Genomic DNA, 16,760 nt, shown 5'->3' on the forward strand with positions numbered 1-16,760 from the left:
ACTGAAGCAGCTCTTCAACTGCTTTCTCTGTTTGAATCTTCACCTTCTTTAATCCACACAGGTGATCTTTTACATTCATAGACCAGACCATGGTCATTCCCTTGCTTAAAACCCGTAATGGCTTCCCCTTGAGCTTAGAACAAAATCCAAAGGCTCTACCCACAAGACTCTGAATGACCTGGCCCCAACTTTCTCTCCAACCTCTTCTTGTACTATCCTATCCATCTTTCACCAAATCCATCCATTCTCCCCTTCCTCCTGTTTCTGAATACCAAGCTTGAGTTAGCCTCAGGGCCTTTGTATTTGCTGGTTCATTGTGGGGCCTTTGTACTTGCTCAGCCAATCTTTCCACAGCTCTTCTCATGGCTGGCTCTTCATTTTTCAGATTTTAGCTCAAAGTCACCTCCTCAGGGATCTTCTTATCTAAAATAGCTACTCCCTCCCCTCACTCTGTTTCCCTTCACTCATTCTACAGTCCTTCATAGCACTTGTTTCTGTCTGGAATTATCTTGGTCATTTGTTTCCTTGTTTATTGTCTATCTCCCACCACTAGAATGTAAGCCCCACAAGGGCAGGGAGTTTGTGTTGTTCTCTACTGTATTTCCAGAGCTGAGAACAGAGCATAGCATAGTGTAGCTGCTCACTAGCCAAAGAACTGGAAATACTTCAAGGAGTGCAACAGGCTGCTTCTTGAAGGCAGAGCACTGGGTCAGGTAGATTGCTATTCTGGCCATTGTGAACTGTTTAGATATTCATTTATTTATACATACCACTAACAGCGTTCCAGGCCCAGTTCCTCCAAAAGGAGGCTTTCCTTCTCTGGGGACACCTTCCTCATCAAGCAAGTTGGATTGGATTAATCTCACTCAGTTTGAAAAATTCTATGATTTCAGAGTGCAATAAACCACTTCAGATTCTAAGGCTGGTTGAGGTGGCTCATGCCTATAATCCTAGAACTCTGGGAGACTGAGGCAGGAGGATCTCTTGAGCTCAGGAGTTTGAGACCAGCCTGAGCAAGAGTGAGACCCTGTCTCTAAAAAAAAAGAAAAAAAAAAACAACAAAAAAACAACTCAAGATTCTATATTAAGCAGGATAAGTAGCTGGGGTTTAGGTTTTAATCCCTAAAAAGGGAATAACAGGACTACCTCATTTGATTGTTGTGAAAATTAAAATAAATATGCAATACTGGGCACAGTAAGTGGTAGTTATTAATATTAACATCCTATTAGACACTAGGATTGGCTAGGGGTGGTGGCTCACACCTATAATCCTAGCATTCTGGGAGGCCGAGGCAGGAAGATCCCTTGAGCCCAAGAGTTTGAGGTTGCAGAGAGTTATGTGATGCCACTGCACTCTAGCAGGGGTGACAGAGTGCGACTCTGTCTCCAAGAATAATAAGCAAATAAATAGACACTAGGATGGCAGCAACCAGCCAAGAATAATAACCTTTATGAGTTGCATAATCTTTTATTAATATTTTAAAAGCACAACCATGAATTTCATAGGCAGAGAATCTGCTAGTGAAAAATTATCTTATTGATCAAGCATTTATTTAGTACCTACTGGATGCCAGCCAATGTGCTGGACTCTGGGGAAACAAAAGGGAACATCTCTGTTCCTATTAGAGCTTACTGCCTCCTGCAGGGAGACAATGAGGATTTAATCAACAAACATCTACTTCCAACTGAGGACTTTAACAGGCTGCAGTAATGGAGAACAGGGAAGGGAGCTTCTGGGTAGGGGATGGGGAAAGCCCTGCTAAGTAGGAAACTCACTTTGATTTGCAGGAGAAGAAGCCATTCAGGAGAAAGAGGTTGTTGGGGAAAGAGCATTCCAGGCAGAATTTAGGGAGTGAGGTAGAGAACAGCTATAGTTAGCAGAAGAATGTATTGGGAACTGTTGGAGGTTTTAAGCAGGGGAATGAAATGATTTGATGTATTAAAAGATCATTGTCTAGCTGCTGTGTGGAGAATGGATTGGAGGTGGGTCAAGAGACAAAGCAGGGAGACCAGTTAGAAGGTTCTCCTAATGCTCCAGGTGAAGGATGATGGTGGCTTAGAGGCAGAGGACATGCAGAAAAGTCGAAGGATTTGGGAGACAGTAACTAATTGTTTGGGGTGGGTTTGGAAGAGGAAGGAATCCTGAATGCCTGTGAGGTAAACCTCAGATGAGTGGATGGTGTCACCATCTTCTGTAACGGTGAAAGCTGTCAAAGGAATGAATGAGTTTGGGTGGCTGAATGGAAGGAATGATGAGTTCTACTTAGCTGTAGGTGCCTGTGAGACAGTGGAGAAGAGGGCAAAAAGGCAGTTAGAGTTCAGAGAAGAGCCCTGAACTGGAAATCTACATCCTGTAATTGTTGGCATTGTGCCTTTAAGATTGAATCCATCTTCTCTGTGATGTATTATTTTTTACATCTCAATGCATCTATCATCACTGGTACAAGGAAGTAGAAGCCTGAGCTGCCAGTTTCATAGTGGGAAAGACTTTGGGGGAGGGAAAGAAGCAGAGTGGGAACTCTGGTGACAGGAACCGTTAACATAAGTTGAAATGGCTGTTAATTAGGAATTCAGTTGAAACACCTTACTAAACACGGGTTGCTAAGCAACAGTGGCCACCCCAGAACAGTGTGGCTGTACCTTCTGCTTTGGAGCTCCTGGGCCTGGGTCTCATGCTGCAGCAGAGGTATTCCACACATGGACCGCATACATTCCTCTCTTTTCAGGTTCTTCCCTCTGTGAGTCACTGTCCCTCTCTCTGGGATCATTGATCTCTCACTCTCTTCTGGGTCATTCCCAGTAGCAACACAAACATGCTTTTCTATCTCCTTGCTATAGGAATAAATACCTTGATCTCACCTCCTCTATCCCCTGCCATTGTGTTATTCCACCCCCACAACTTCTTGTCTACACATACTGCCTCCACTACTGCTTCTCTTCGTGTCTCCATCTGTCCCCACACTCTACCGAAACTGCTTTGGTCAAGTTCACATACAGCTTGTCTGGCATCAGGCCACGCCTCTCTTCTCTCAGTAGCATTTGACATAACTGACAATTCCATCCTTCCTGGGATATTGTCCTTTCTTGGATTCTTCTTGGTTTCCCTCCTACCTCTCTGGCCAATTCTCTGTCTTTATAGGCCAGTCCTCTTCCACTTGAACTCTATGTATTGGTGTTCTCCAGGGCTGTGTCCTGGGCTCTCTTCTTTTCTCATTACTTTTCACCTTAAGTGATGTCTTTCATTGTTAGTGCTGTAAATATATTTATATGCCCCAAATTCACACCTCCAGCCTATGTTTGTCCCGTGAGCTCCAGACTCATGTGTCCATGTGTCTAGGTGACAACTTGACACTGCATTATAAACCCCCACACGACACCTTATTCCCTTACCCCAGACCTTTTCTCTGGCAGTTTTCCCCACTTAGTACACAGCACTACCAATCATCAGGAACTTCCTCTTCATTTCTCCCTCTCCATCCTTCAGTGTTCAATCCATCAGCAAATCTCTTTAATTCTCCAAAACCTACCTCAAATATTTCCACTTCTTTCTATCCCTACTGCCATCACTTAAATCCAGATCACCATCATCCCGACTCTGAATCCTACTGAACCCTCCTTGCTGGGCTCCTCTCTTACCCTACCTTAGCCTGTTCTCTACCTAGCAATCTTTTTAAAAATACAAGTTGGGTCAACTAACTTGCTTGTATCAGTGATTTACAGGCTGGGTGCTCTTTCCCTCATCACCCACTTCTATCTCGCCTTCCCCCAATTATTTAATAAGACCCCTGGGGAGGGGGCGGGGTAACCCAAGTTGAGGTTAGAGAGGTATTCATTCACATAATTCACTGAGTGCCCACTGTGCTCCAGGCGCAGTGGTTACCACAGCGAACGCCAGGACGGCACAGTTCCTACGCTCAAGGAGCTGCCATTCCAATAGGAAAGGGGACCGACACTTCCCAGCGCCGACAACCGGCCTGGCGTGTGCTCGCTGCCTCGGCGCCCGGCCTGCCCGCTGTGCCTCCGGACAGGCCTCAGTTCGCCTCCTCTGCAAATGGGCTGATGACGCGAAGCTGCCTTCTCTGCCGCACGGGGCCACCAGAAGTTCCTGGCCCCAGCGCTCGCGTGGGAGGGGTGGGGACACGGCGAGGGGCGAGTGGTGGCTCCCACCCCCGCGCAACTCCCAGCCCGGGCGGGGCCGGAGAGGGCGGGGCCGGAGAGGGCGGGGCCGTGCGGTCACGTGGCCGGCCGGCGCGCGCCCTATTCCGTAGCGCCAACCGCCGGCAGCCCCGCCCCGCCCCCGCACCCGCCCCCAGCGCGTGGCCGCCGCGGCGTCCTCGGGGCTGAAAGGGGCAGCCCCTGCCCGTGCGAGCCCGGCAGGAGCGGGGAGGAGCGCGGCTCGGGCTCGCCCGGACTGCTGGCTAGCCGGGGTCCAGCCTTGGGGGGGGTCAGTGGCGGCCGGGAGGCGCTGGGGGCGTGGGGGGTGCCGAGCCTCCGGAGGGCTACTGAGCTGGGGGCTGGGAGAGTTGGGACTCCCGCCCTGGGGTTACGAGACCCTCCTTTGTCCTAGTCACACTGAGGTGACGGGGCCGCGCTCGGCCAGAGCAATTAGCACGGTGCCTGGCGCAGAGCGAGCCCTCAGAGTATCCCGGTCTGGGTTGCAACCACGGTGCGGGCGAAAACTGAAGAGGGAGTGAAAGGTAACTGGGCTGACAGAAGATAACTGCCATTGTTAAGCACCTAGGCTGGCTAGGTGAGGTTACCTCTACCACCTCTTCTTTCCCGAGGTGGCAGCCGAGGCACACAGGGGACAAGCATCTGTCCTAGGAGTCCGTAATACTTAAGATGCAGAGGTGGGATACGAACCTGGGACGTTTCGCCTTTGGCCCACTGTGCTAGGCTGAGGAAAAAGGGTACTCGAACCAGGCTTAGAAAATTGGGCAGAGTTTGATGAGTGGACCTAACAGAGCCCCTCATTAGCTGTTAAGGCCTTTAGAAGACTGTCTGATCCTTAGAGGCCACACTTTCCTCCTCCCTCCGTGAAAGTGGCCGGACCTTTGAAAACTAATAACTTCTATGTAGGTAGTGCTATGCAATTTGTAAAGCACGGTGTCGTAGATGATTCCTAACAGTGGGCTCACTAAGCGTTTTTATTTGCCTTTTACAGATGAGGAAATTGTGTCCTAGAGAAGTTTAGGGAGTAGTGACAGAGCCTCACTGTTGAATAAATCAGGTGTTTTGGATATCAAACTGCCTTGGATGAGAGTAAAGCTCCCAAACTCAAACATCCTGTGATTTCATCATCTGAGCTCTTACCTCCTAGTTTAAGACGCAATACTTTGCTGGATCTGTGTTCTTCTTCCCAACTACCAACTGTAACCCAGCAACACACATCACCATGGCACAACACTTTCAATGATTATGTTTTAAATATTTCTTACTGGTTTGGGTTGAACCAACTGTGGAGTCCTTTAGGCAGAGTCAAAACTGGGAGGTAGTTGGATGGGTTAATTGAATTCTGAAAATTCCAACTGAGTGTTTTGGGTTTTCTAAGTGATAGTTATCTTGAGGGTGTTGGTGGTAAATAACATTTTTTGTCCTTCCTATTAACAGGTCTACCTCCTAGCAAATTACTGGAAGGAACATGAGAAAAGTAAGTAGGGATTTTGCAGTATCAGTTAAAAGAACCAAAATTGTTCGTTTATAGAATAGTGGCAGTTAATTTGGTGATGTCATTTCTGGATGTATAAAGTGAATGAGCAGGTGCTTATCAAATGCCTATTTTTGAGGAACGTATATATTAATACATGCTGACAGGTCTATACAGGTGGCAATCCGTCACCACAAACACAAATACACCAAGAGATGTTTTTTTTTTTTTTTCAGTCCCCATAGGACTGCGAAAGGGAAGAGGAACCAGCTGTCATCCTGATGTCTGTGATGTGTGCCAGGTGGCATGAGTGTTTTCGTTATACTACAGGCTTGTTTATCCTCACAACAAACTTAAAAGGCAGGAGGAGTTCTTATCCTTTTTAGAAAGGAAGAGACTGAAGCTTGGGAAAGTTAAGTAAACCAGCTCCATAGATGCCAAAAAAAACTTGGGTTTTTCACCGTTGCCCACTGTTTTCACCTTGATGCAGGTGCAGGGTCAACAAATACTTAATGAACACCTACTTGTATCCCGTACTTTTGGATACTTTTTAAAATCCTTATCATAATCCACCATGCCTTTTGCTCATTTCAGCTGATCACGTTGAAATCAATTAGCAAACATATAAAAAAAATAGCTCATTGCCTCATCAGAACAGGGAGAAAAGCATTTGTAAATGCATGGCACTGTTACGGCCTCCCTCCCTAAACATGATGTGGTGCTGCAGGGGTGTTGGAGGCATCAGCTCCTTTCACACAATCCTGACATCTCAAAAAGAGAGGTGCAAAACAAAAATGTGGGTCTTGTGCAACAAATTGAATTGTAAGGGTATTTTCTTCCACTGGTGATGATTAAAAATGCCACTGGTTTCCTATGATAAATGTACACAACATTGGCTAATGGGACTGACCATTGATGTGACACTTGGACTGATTAGGTGTTACTTATGAAAAAACATCTGGTGGAAATTTGAACATGGCCAGTAAGAAAGATTATTCACAGTATATTGAAAGGCTCTCAGATGATTAAATCTGAGCATTGAGGGAAATAGTGACAGACAACCTGCACAACTCTCTCAGTGATTTTTGAAAATTATAACTCTGGGTGGGGCAAGGTGGCTCATGCCTGTCATCCTAGCATTTTGAGAAGCTGAGGCGGGAGGATCACTTGAGGCCAGGAGTTTGAGACCAGCCTGAGCGAGACCCCAGTCTCTACAAAAGAATAGAAAAATTAGCTGGGTGTGGTGGCATGTGCCTGTAGTCCTAGCTACTTGGGAGGTTGAGACAGGGGGGTCACTTGAGTCCAGGAGTTTGAGGTTGCAGTGAGCTGTGATGATGCCATTGTACTTTAGCCCTGGTGACAGAGTGAGACCTTGTCTCAAAAAAATATAAATAAATAAACAAAGCTCCTTTGGATTCCTCGTTGATTACCCAGTAAAGACCCTGGTGCTTGGAAGCTGTCTCTTCCCACCCCCCGGCTGCTCTCAACTAGCACGTTCCCTGCATGGGAGCTGTTCAGACCTGGCCGCAAATCTGTGGATAAAGGATCTGTCATCTCAGTGCCTTTGCATTACATGATGCTCCTCTGCCTGGGCTTTCCTTTCTGCCCTTGCCTGCTAGGGGAACACTTACTCTCTTCCTTCAAGACTCCGCTTGAGCATCTGCTCTGCTGGGAAGCTTTCCCTGACTTTTCCATGGAAAATCAAATAGCAATGCTGTTATTTTTAATTTACACAGCTGGTATCCTCACCAAACCTTGAGCCCTCTAACCCTGATCTGTTTGTGTCTAGAGCCCAACAGGTATGATGCATAGAATGTTTGTTGAACAAATGCTTGTGTTGTCAGAATCACCCTTCAGAGCCTACTGTATACATGGTACCTTTTTATGGGGAGTCATCCATCCATCATCTTTCCACATTTAGTGCCAAAGTGCTGATCACCATGGGTACAAAAATGATTAAGGTGCTAGTCCTTAAAGAGCTCCCTACCTCCTGCAGGAGACAAGCAGTGCTAAGTCCTGGATCTGATCTGTCTTAACCACATGATCTCTGGCAGGTTACTTAATCTCATGTAAAATGGTGATGGTAGTAGTATCTGCCTCAAGGTATTTTGTGAGGATTAGATGGGTTTTTATGGGTAAAACACTTAAAACAGGGCCTGGCACAGAGTATGTGCTCAGCAAATGTATGTTAGTACTACAGTGCCTGGTGAGTGTTAGGATAAAGGAGCCAGGGGAAAGGTTCCCAGGGAAGGTAGTGCCTAAGCTGAGTTATGAAGATGAGCAGAAATTACTTTCTTCTGTTTGCACCAGAGCATGTTGAGTGCAGTTTCATTCAGATATATTGCACAGAAAGGATCAGCTTTATTATTGACTGTGGAAGATATGAGGACACACAGGCAAAGAAAGGTTAAGGAATGTTACACTCTTAGGGGTTACCCCAGCCTCAATTTCCTAAGAAATCCTTTTCAAAGAGTGGTGCAGACTGGGGGCTGAATTCAGCCTGTAAAAGTGTTTTGTTTGGGCTTGGCATGGTGGCTCATGCCTGTAATCCTAGCACTCTGGGAGACCGAGGCAGGAGGATCACTTGAGGTCAGGAGTTTGAGACCAGCCTCAGCAAGAGCGAGACCCCCGTCTCTACTAAAAATAGAAAGAAATTGGCTGGGCAACTAAAAATAGAAAAAAAAAGTTAGCCGGGTGTGGTAGTGTGCACCTGTAGTCCCAGCTACTCAGGAGGCTGAGGTAGGAGGATCCTTTGAGCTCAGGGGTTTGAGGTTGTTGTGAGCTAGGCTAATGCCATGGCATCCTAGCCTGGGCAACAGAGCAAGACCCTGTCTCAAAGAAAAAAAGGTGTTTTGTTGGTCTGGACAGTGGTTCTAAACTTTTTTGAAGTAAAAAATAATCTGGATTTCAAGCATCATAAATCAATCACGGTGCCCACTGCCTTCAGATTAAAATCTCTATGTCTTAGAGTGTTTCTGCATGATGGGAAGCAACTGTCTGGAGCTGGTAGTTGTGCTTCCTTAGTTTATTTACTTAATTTTTTTTTTTTTTTTTTTGAGACAGAGTCTCACTGTGTTGCTCGAGCTAGAGTGCCGTGGCGTCAGCCTAGCTCACAGCAACCTCTAACTCCTGGGCTCAAGCGATCCTTCTGCCTCAGCCTCCCGAGTACCTGGGACTACAGGCATGCGCCAGCATGCCTGGCTAATTTTTTCTGTATGGTTTTAGTTGTTAAGCTAATTTCTTTCTATTTTTTTTTTTTAAGTAGAGATGGGGGTCTCGGTCTTGCTCAGGCTGGTCTCGAACTCCTGAACTCAAACAATCCGCCGACCTCGGCCTCCCAGAGTGCTAGGATTACAGGTGTGAGCCACCACGCCCGGCTGCTTCCTTTGTTTAGAGGGTGTGTCCCCTTCAGTTTGCCAACTCTCACTGTCTGCAAAATGCATGCATATTAGAAGATAAGGAGATTTAACAAAAAGTAAAATAAAAAAGCGCATGCCTCAGCCTCCTAGAGTGCTAGGATTACAGGTGTGAGCCACCCTCCCTGGCCTGTTGAGGGAAATTTAGGCTTTCTCAAAATATATCCCCCTTTACCCCATAACCACTATTAACAGCCTGCTATATTTCTTTGTACTTTTTAAAAGTTAGCATTTATTAAGCACTTGATGTGTGTCATGCACTTAGCTGAGCATATTACATAAATTATCTCTTTTGATGCTTGTAACAACCATATGAGGTTATTATCATTCCTATTTTACAGATGAAGAAAGTGAGTCATAGGTTAAGTAACAGGTTCAGGGACCCACAGGAGCGCTTTGTGGAGCTAGTGTCCCAGTGCATTCCTTTCTGATTTCAAAGCCCTTTCTTCTAACCATGACAGGGTCACACCACCCTGAGAAGACCTCTGGTGAGGATCTACAGATACTCCCCTGAAGAGGGGTATTCATAAAGGCCCCCTGCTTCTGCCCTGTTCTCTATTCCTTAATGGAATGTTTACTGAGTGGCTGCTCTGCAGGAGTTTGGGGAGCATACATCTGTTATCACAGTACCTGCCCTCAGGGAGTTGCTTGATGGTGATGACATCTGGAGATACTAAACAGACACTTGCAATATGGACTTATGGACAGTGCACAATGGTAACAGAAAGGAGAGAGTAGTTTTGCTTGGGTGGTGAGGAGTGGGACTGTCACTATAAATGATTTTTAAGCTGTGTCTTTTTTCTTTTTTTAGAGTCAGGGTCTTGTTTTATTGCCCAGGCCGGAGTGCGGTGGTGCAGTTATATCTTACTGCAGCCTTGAACTCCTGTACTCAAGTGATTCTTCTGCCTCAGCTTCCCAAGTAGTTGGGACTATAGGCATGCACCATCACGTCCAGCTAATTTTTAAATTTTTTGGTGTGTTCCCCAGGCTGGTCTTGAACTCCTGAGCTCAAGTGGTCTTCTTGCCTCAACTTTCCAAAGTGCTGGGATTACAGGTGTGAGCCACGGCACCCAGCTTAGGCTGTGTCTTGACAGATGCATACTGTGTTCAATAGGTACGTAAGAGGAAAGGATACTTCAGACAGAGGAAACAGCATTAACAAAAGCGTAGTAAGATGAACAACAGTTTGTTCAGGGAGCTGAAAATACTTTAGCGTGACTATAGGATGGGAAGTGGGAAGGAGCTGGATAGATAGGTAGGGTCCTGAGTATGGGGCCTTGCATGTCATTCTGAGACATCCAGATTTTAATCTATAGGCAGTGGAGCCATTGCAGTGTTTAGGAAAGGGGAGTGCTGTGATTGATTTATGCTGTAAGTAAAGTCCGAGTGGAGGACACTTTGAAGCAGGTGGGAATCGGAGACAGGGAGGCAAAGAAAACAAAAACTGTAGTTAGTCCATCCGGATGAATGTGGAAATGTCCTGTGACTCATCAGAATGATATTAATAGTAGCTGACATTCACAGAGCCCTCACTGAGTGCCCAGATTCTGTGTGAGGTGCTTTTCATTTATTATCTTATTTAACTTTCACAACTGCCCTTTGAGCTAAGTGTTGTTATCCTCATTTTACAGATGAGGAAGCTGAAAGATGACTTGTATAAGGTCACATGGTGACTAAGTGATCAAGTCAGAATTCAAATTCATGTCTGTCTGAGTCTAAGGCACTCTGTACTGCAAATCTAATAAAATTATTACTATTATTTTGAGACAGAGTCTCTCTCTGTTGCCCAGGTTAGATTCACAGCAACATTAAACTCCCGGGCTCATGCAATCCTAAATCTATCCTGTGAGCCTATACCGAGTGAGGAGTACCAGACAGAATATTCAAGTCTTTGTATAGCAGAACTTACGTATAAAGTGTAAGTCTTGTTGATTCTGTGTTTAAGACACATCCCACATCTGTCCATCCCCTACCACCTGGGGTAAAGTCATCATTTCTTGCCTTCAGTCTTACAATAGCTTCCTAACTGGTTTCCTACTTCGTCTTCCTACTTGCCACCCTGAAACCTGTTCTTCACACAACAGCATGACTGATCTAGTTCAAATGTAAGTCAAATCATGCCATCCTCCTCTGAAAGTGCTCCCCTGGCTACTCATTGCACTTAAAATCTAATTCCTTGCCCTGACCTATAAGGGTCTCAGCTAATGCGTCAGCTGCTTGCCTTGTCAACTCCATTTTGCATCATCTTCTCCCTCCATCATTGAATTCCAGCCTTATTGCCCTTCTTTCTGTCCCTGGAATGTGCTAAGCTACTTCTTGCCTTGGGGAGTTTGTATTTGTTGTTTCTCTCTAGAATGTTCTTTTCCTAAATATTCTCTTGTCTGGCTCCTTGCCATTTAGGTCTCACTTTAAATGTCATCTCAGCAAGGCCTTTCCTAAGCACCTAAGTAAAGTAGTTCATGAAGGTCTGTATCATGCTAGCCTTTTACACTTTCTTCATTGAATTTATCACAACCTAATATTTAGTGCATATTTATTTTCTGCCTCCCTGCACTAGAATGAAAGCTCCTTGAATTGTAAGAGCTAAAACTTAACAATACTATTCTAAGTGCTCTAATATATTAACTTAATCCTTACAACAACTCTAGGAGGTAGATACTTTTATTGTGCCCATTTTTCAGATGAGGAGACTAAGTCTTAGATAGGATAAGTACCTTGCCCAAGGTCACATAGTTAATAAGTGGCAGAGCTGGGATTTGAAGCCAGGCAGTCTAGGTCTAGCTAGCATCTACTCTCTTAATCAAGTGAAGGCAGGGCCTTATCTTCTCCACCTCTGTAATCTGGCACCTTGAATTTAGCATGGCACTTAATAGGCTCAGTCAAAATTGTGGAATGAAAGAAACAAAAGCCTAGGAATTATTAGCCTTGATTCTCCTCTGTCCCACTTGCTAATCTGCAAGCAAGTTCTGAACCTGAACTACTTCTTATCATAAAACATAGCCCAAGTGTGTCCACTTTCTGCCTCCCCACTGCCAACGTCCTTGTCCAACTCCTGAGTGGCTTTCTCCTAGACTGCCGCAGGAGCTCCCAGTGGTTTCCGAAATCATAGGCCAGGGCAACTCTTCTAACTGATTTGAAACCTGCTTTCCTCATTAGGCTACACCAAAGAATTGGGTGTGTTACTAGGGTAATAATGTCTGTTTATCCTGAATGAAAATTTGCTGGCTGGCCTGTACCCTAACAGCGTCTCCATTTATATGCATTACTGGTTTGAGTAGGGTCAGACTCATGGAATAGTCATTAGCTGGAGAAGATCCCAGGTCTTTGGTTCCCACCCTGTATGCGAAGGCACCCTGAAGTATGGCAGGGCACTCACAGGGGTGCTGAGGCATGTTTTTATTTATTCATTTTTTGAGAGGGAATGAGGAAGGGGGTTCAATTTCCTTTTTTTTTTTGAGACAGTGTCTCACTTTGTCACCCTGGGTGGAATGCAGTAGCTCACTGCAGCCTCAAACTCCTGGGCTGAAACGATCCTCCTGCCTCAGCCTCATGAGTAGCTGGGACTACAGTCGTGCCCGGCTAATTTTTCTATTTTTAGTGGAGACAGGGTCTCACTCTTGCTCAGGCTGGTCTCAAACTCCTGACCTCAATTGATCCTCCCACCTTGACCTCCCAGAGTGCTAGGATTACAGGTGTGAGCCACAGTGCCCACACCTGAGGGGTATTTTTAAATCTTAGGAGAAATATGGTGTATTAGTTTGCTAGGGCTGCCGTAACAAAATACCACAGGAAGCCTTTAATGCTGTGTTGTTTGGCCTGAGCAATTGAAAAGATGTAGTTGCCATCTACTGGTTGTGAGAATGAAAGGATTGTCCTGAAGATAGGCAATATTCCTTTATTTATTCAAAGTACTTATTGAGCACCCACTGTGTGTCAGGCGTACATTGAAGAAAAAGACAGGTTAGTCTTTTTTTTTTTTTTTTTTTTTTTTTTGAGACAGAGTCTCACTCTGTTGCCCAGGCTAGAGTGCCATGGCGTCAGCCTAGCTCATAGCAACCTCAAACTCCTGGGCTCAAGCAATCCTTCTGCCTCAGCCTCCTGAGTAGCTGGGACTACAGGCATGCACCACCATGCCCGGCTAAATTTTTCTATATATTTTTAGTTGTCCGGTTAATTTCTTTCTGTTTTTTCGTAGAGATGGGGTCTTGCTCTTGGTCAGGCTGGTCTCGAAATCCTAAGCTCAAACGATCCTCCCGCCTCAGCCTCCCAGAGTGCTAGGATTACCAGCGTGAGCCACCGTGCCTGGCCAGACAAGTTAGTCATTACCCACATGGAGCAGCCATCCTAGTCAGTAGAATTAGACAGTAAATGTGTCAACAAGTAAATAATACCAGCAAGAGATAAGTGTTAATGAAGAAAATAAAATGTATTGTGATGGTGCCTTGGAATATGTAACTTTAGGGGCTGGAAGAGCTCTGTGTAGAGGTGATAGATTTGACTTGAGTACAGTTATCTGTGGATATAAAAAAACTTATCCTTAAGAAGGAGCTAGACCATCAGAGAGCTGTGTCATGGCCTCTCATAGAACTACTTGAACTGAACTTTGTTTTGTTGTTACGTTGAAGTAAATGCTCTGGGTAGACGATGGGTGGTGTGGAGACTCTTACCTACCAACTCAGACAGTGGCTCAGTGTGGCAGTTCCACTTGTATCTCAGTTGCAAAAATTGTTGTGAAAATACTTAATGACTGATTTTTTTCCCATATTGTGGATACAATTATATAATATAACTGATCGTTTTCCATTCTTTCCTTCTGTGTCCAAGAAGCTAAAAGTCAAATCTGTAATAGCTCCCCTCTTGCAAGTGTACTTGCAAGATCTGATGGCATGTATTTTGAATACAAGCTTAATCCCTGTTTCAACTTACTTTTTAAAAAATTGAGATATAATTCATATATAATATTTTTACTCTACACTGTATCATTGTAATTTCTATAGTCATAACTTAGTTTTACCTACCTGTTCTAGAACTTCATATAAATAAAATCATGAAGTATGTACTCTTTTGAGTTTTCTCTCATACAGCATAATGCTTTTAGATTCAGCCATGTTGATGCATATATCAGTAGTTCATTTTCATTGCTGTGTAGTATTCCATTATACCGATTTCTTTATCGATTCATCTATTGGTGGACATTTGAGCTGTTACCAGTTTTTGGCTACTGTGAATAAAGCTGCTGTGAACAGTTCTTTTTGAGGACAAATATTTTCATTTTCTTGAATAAATGCCATAAGTAGAATTGCTGGGTCATAGGGAAAGTGTATGATTAACTTTATAAGAAATGGCCAAACCTTTTCCCAAGATAGTTTTAGTATTTTACAATCTGCCAGCATGATATGAAAGTATCAGTTGCTTTATATCCTTGCTAACATTCGGTATTGTTAATCTTTTCATTTTAGCCTTTCTTATTAGTGTGAACTGGTATCTCATTGTGGCATTCAACTTTATTGAGATACAATTTATATACAATAAAACTCATCTATTCTAAATCTACAATATGATGAGTTTTGACAGATGGATACACAGGTGGTTATGCAGTTGGTTATACAGATAGAATCACTTCTGTCACTCCACAGCGCTCCTTTGTACCCCTTGCCCTTCCCCATCCACTTCCCCCATCTGTCACTATATTATTGTGTTTTCTAGAAATCCGTACAGTATTGGCTGAGTGCGGTGCCTCATGCCTATAATCCTAGCACTCTGGGAGGCTGAGGCGGGAGGATTGCTTGAGGTCAGGAGTTTGAGACCCACCTGAGCAAGAGTGAGACCCTGTCTCAAAAAATAAATTAATTAATTAAAAAAAGAAAATAGAAATCTATACAGAATTTAGTCTTTTGCATATGGCTTCTTTCAATTAGAATAATGCTTTGAGATTCATTCATGCTGTGTTTATCAGTGGTTTATTCCTTTTGATTGCTGAATAATATTGCATTTTCTGGATATATCACAATTGTTTATTCATTGTGATAAACATTTGAGTTGTTTCCATTGTTTGGTTATGAATGTCATCGACATTCACAAGAAGGTCTTTGTGTGGACACATGTTTTTATTTCTCTTGGGTAAATATCTAGAAGTGGGGTTGCTGAGTGATCTGGTAGTGTATTTTAACTTTTTAAAAAACTGCCAAAGTGGTTTATGAGAATTCCCATTGCTTCGCATCTTTGCCAATACTTGATCTGGTCAGTCTTGTCAATTTTAGCCATTCTGATGGGCATGTAGTGGAAGTTCATAGTGATTTTAATTTGCATTTCCATTATTATTAATGATGCTGAGTTACTGTGTGCTCATTGTCCATTTATATACCTTCGTGAAATGTCCAAGTCTTTTGTACATTTTTATTTTTTAACTTATTTTTTATTTTTATTTCTTTTATTTCTTTGTTTATTTTTAAGAGACAGGATTTTGCTCTGTCTCCCAGGCTGGAGTCCAGTGGCACGATCATTGCTTACTATAGCCTTGAACTCCTGAACTCAAGCAATCCTTCTGCCTCAGCCTCCCGAGTCTCTGGGACTACAGGTGCATGTCACCATGCCTGGCTAATTTAAAAAGAACTTTTTTATAAGGCCAGGCGCGGTGGCTCACACCTGTAATCCTAGCACCCTGAGAGGCCGAGGTGGGCCGATTGAGCTCAGGAGTTCAAGACCAGCCTGAGCAAGAGCGAGACCCCACCTCTACTAAAAATAGAAAGAAATTATATGGACAGCTAAAAATATATATGGAAAAATTAGCTGGGCATGGTGGCACATGCCTGTAGTCCCAGCTACTCGGGAGGCTGAGGCAGTTGGATCGCTTGAGCCCAGGAGTTTGAGGTTGCTGTGAGCTAGGCTGACACCACGGCACTCTAGCCTGGGCAACAGAGTAGTGAGACTCTGTCTCAAAAAAAAAAAAAAGACTTTTTTCTACAGACAGTGTCTTGCTATATTGCCCAGGCTAGTCTCAAACTCTTGGCCTCCAGTGATCCTCCTGCCTCAGCCTCCCAAAGTGCTGGGATTACAGGCGTGAGCCACCGTGCCCAGCCTCTTTTGCCCATTTTTATAGATTAAGTTGTTCTGTTGCCCGGGCTAGAGTGAGTGCCGTGGCGTCAGCCTCCCTCACAGCAACCTCAAACTCCTGGGCTTAAGAGATCCTCCTGCCTCAGCCTCCCGAGTAGCTGGGACTACAGGCATGCACCACCATGCCCGGCTAATTTTTTCTATATATATTTTAGTTGGCCAGATCATTTCTTTCTATTTTTAGTAGAGACGAGGTGTCACTCTTGCTCAGGCTGATCTCGAACTCCTGAGCTCAAATGATCCACCCGCCTCGGCCTCCCAGAGTGCTAGGATTACAGGCGTGAGCCACCGCACCTGGCTCACATATGTAATCTGAATACAAGTCCTTTATGTTATATATATGTATTTTGAATATTTTCTCCCAATCTGAGACTTGCCCTTTCTTTCTTTATTTCTTTTTTTTTTTTTTTAATGAGACAGAGTCTCGCTCTGTAGTCCTGGCTAGGGTGCAGTGGTGTCAGCCTAGCTCACAGCAACCTCAAACTCCAGGCTCAAGCGAGCCTCCTGCCTCAGCCTTCCAAGTAGCTGGGACTAGAGGCATGTGCCACCACACCTGGCTAATTTTTTCTTTTCTTTTCTTTCTT

General features: G+C 44.4%; 1 long non-coding RNA gene across 1 annotated transcript; it reads left to right on the forward strand.

The window, feature by feature from the left end:
- Nucleotides 1-4,673: 4,673 nt before the first annotated feature.
- LOC123640315 lies at nucleotides 4,674-13,295 on the forward strand. Its single transcript, XR_006735944.1, has 3 exons — nucleotides 4,674-4,697; nucleotides 5,611-5,650; nucleotides 13,259-13,295. It is a non-coding gene; the product is annotated as an uncharacterized LOC123640315 (long non-coding RNA).
- Nucleotides 13,296-16,760: the final 3,465 nt, after the last annotated feature.

The sequence above is a fragment of the Lemur catta genome, chromosome 6 (genome assembly GCF_020740605.2).
Source record: "Lemur catta isolate mLemCat1 chromosome 6, mLemCat1.pri, whole genome shotgun sequence".
Lineage (NCBI taxonomy): Eukaryota > Metazoa > Chordata > Mammalia > Primates > Lemuridae > Lemur > Lemur catta.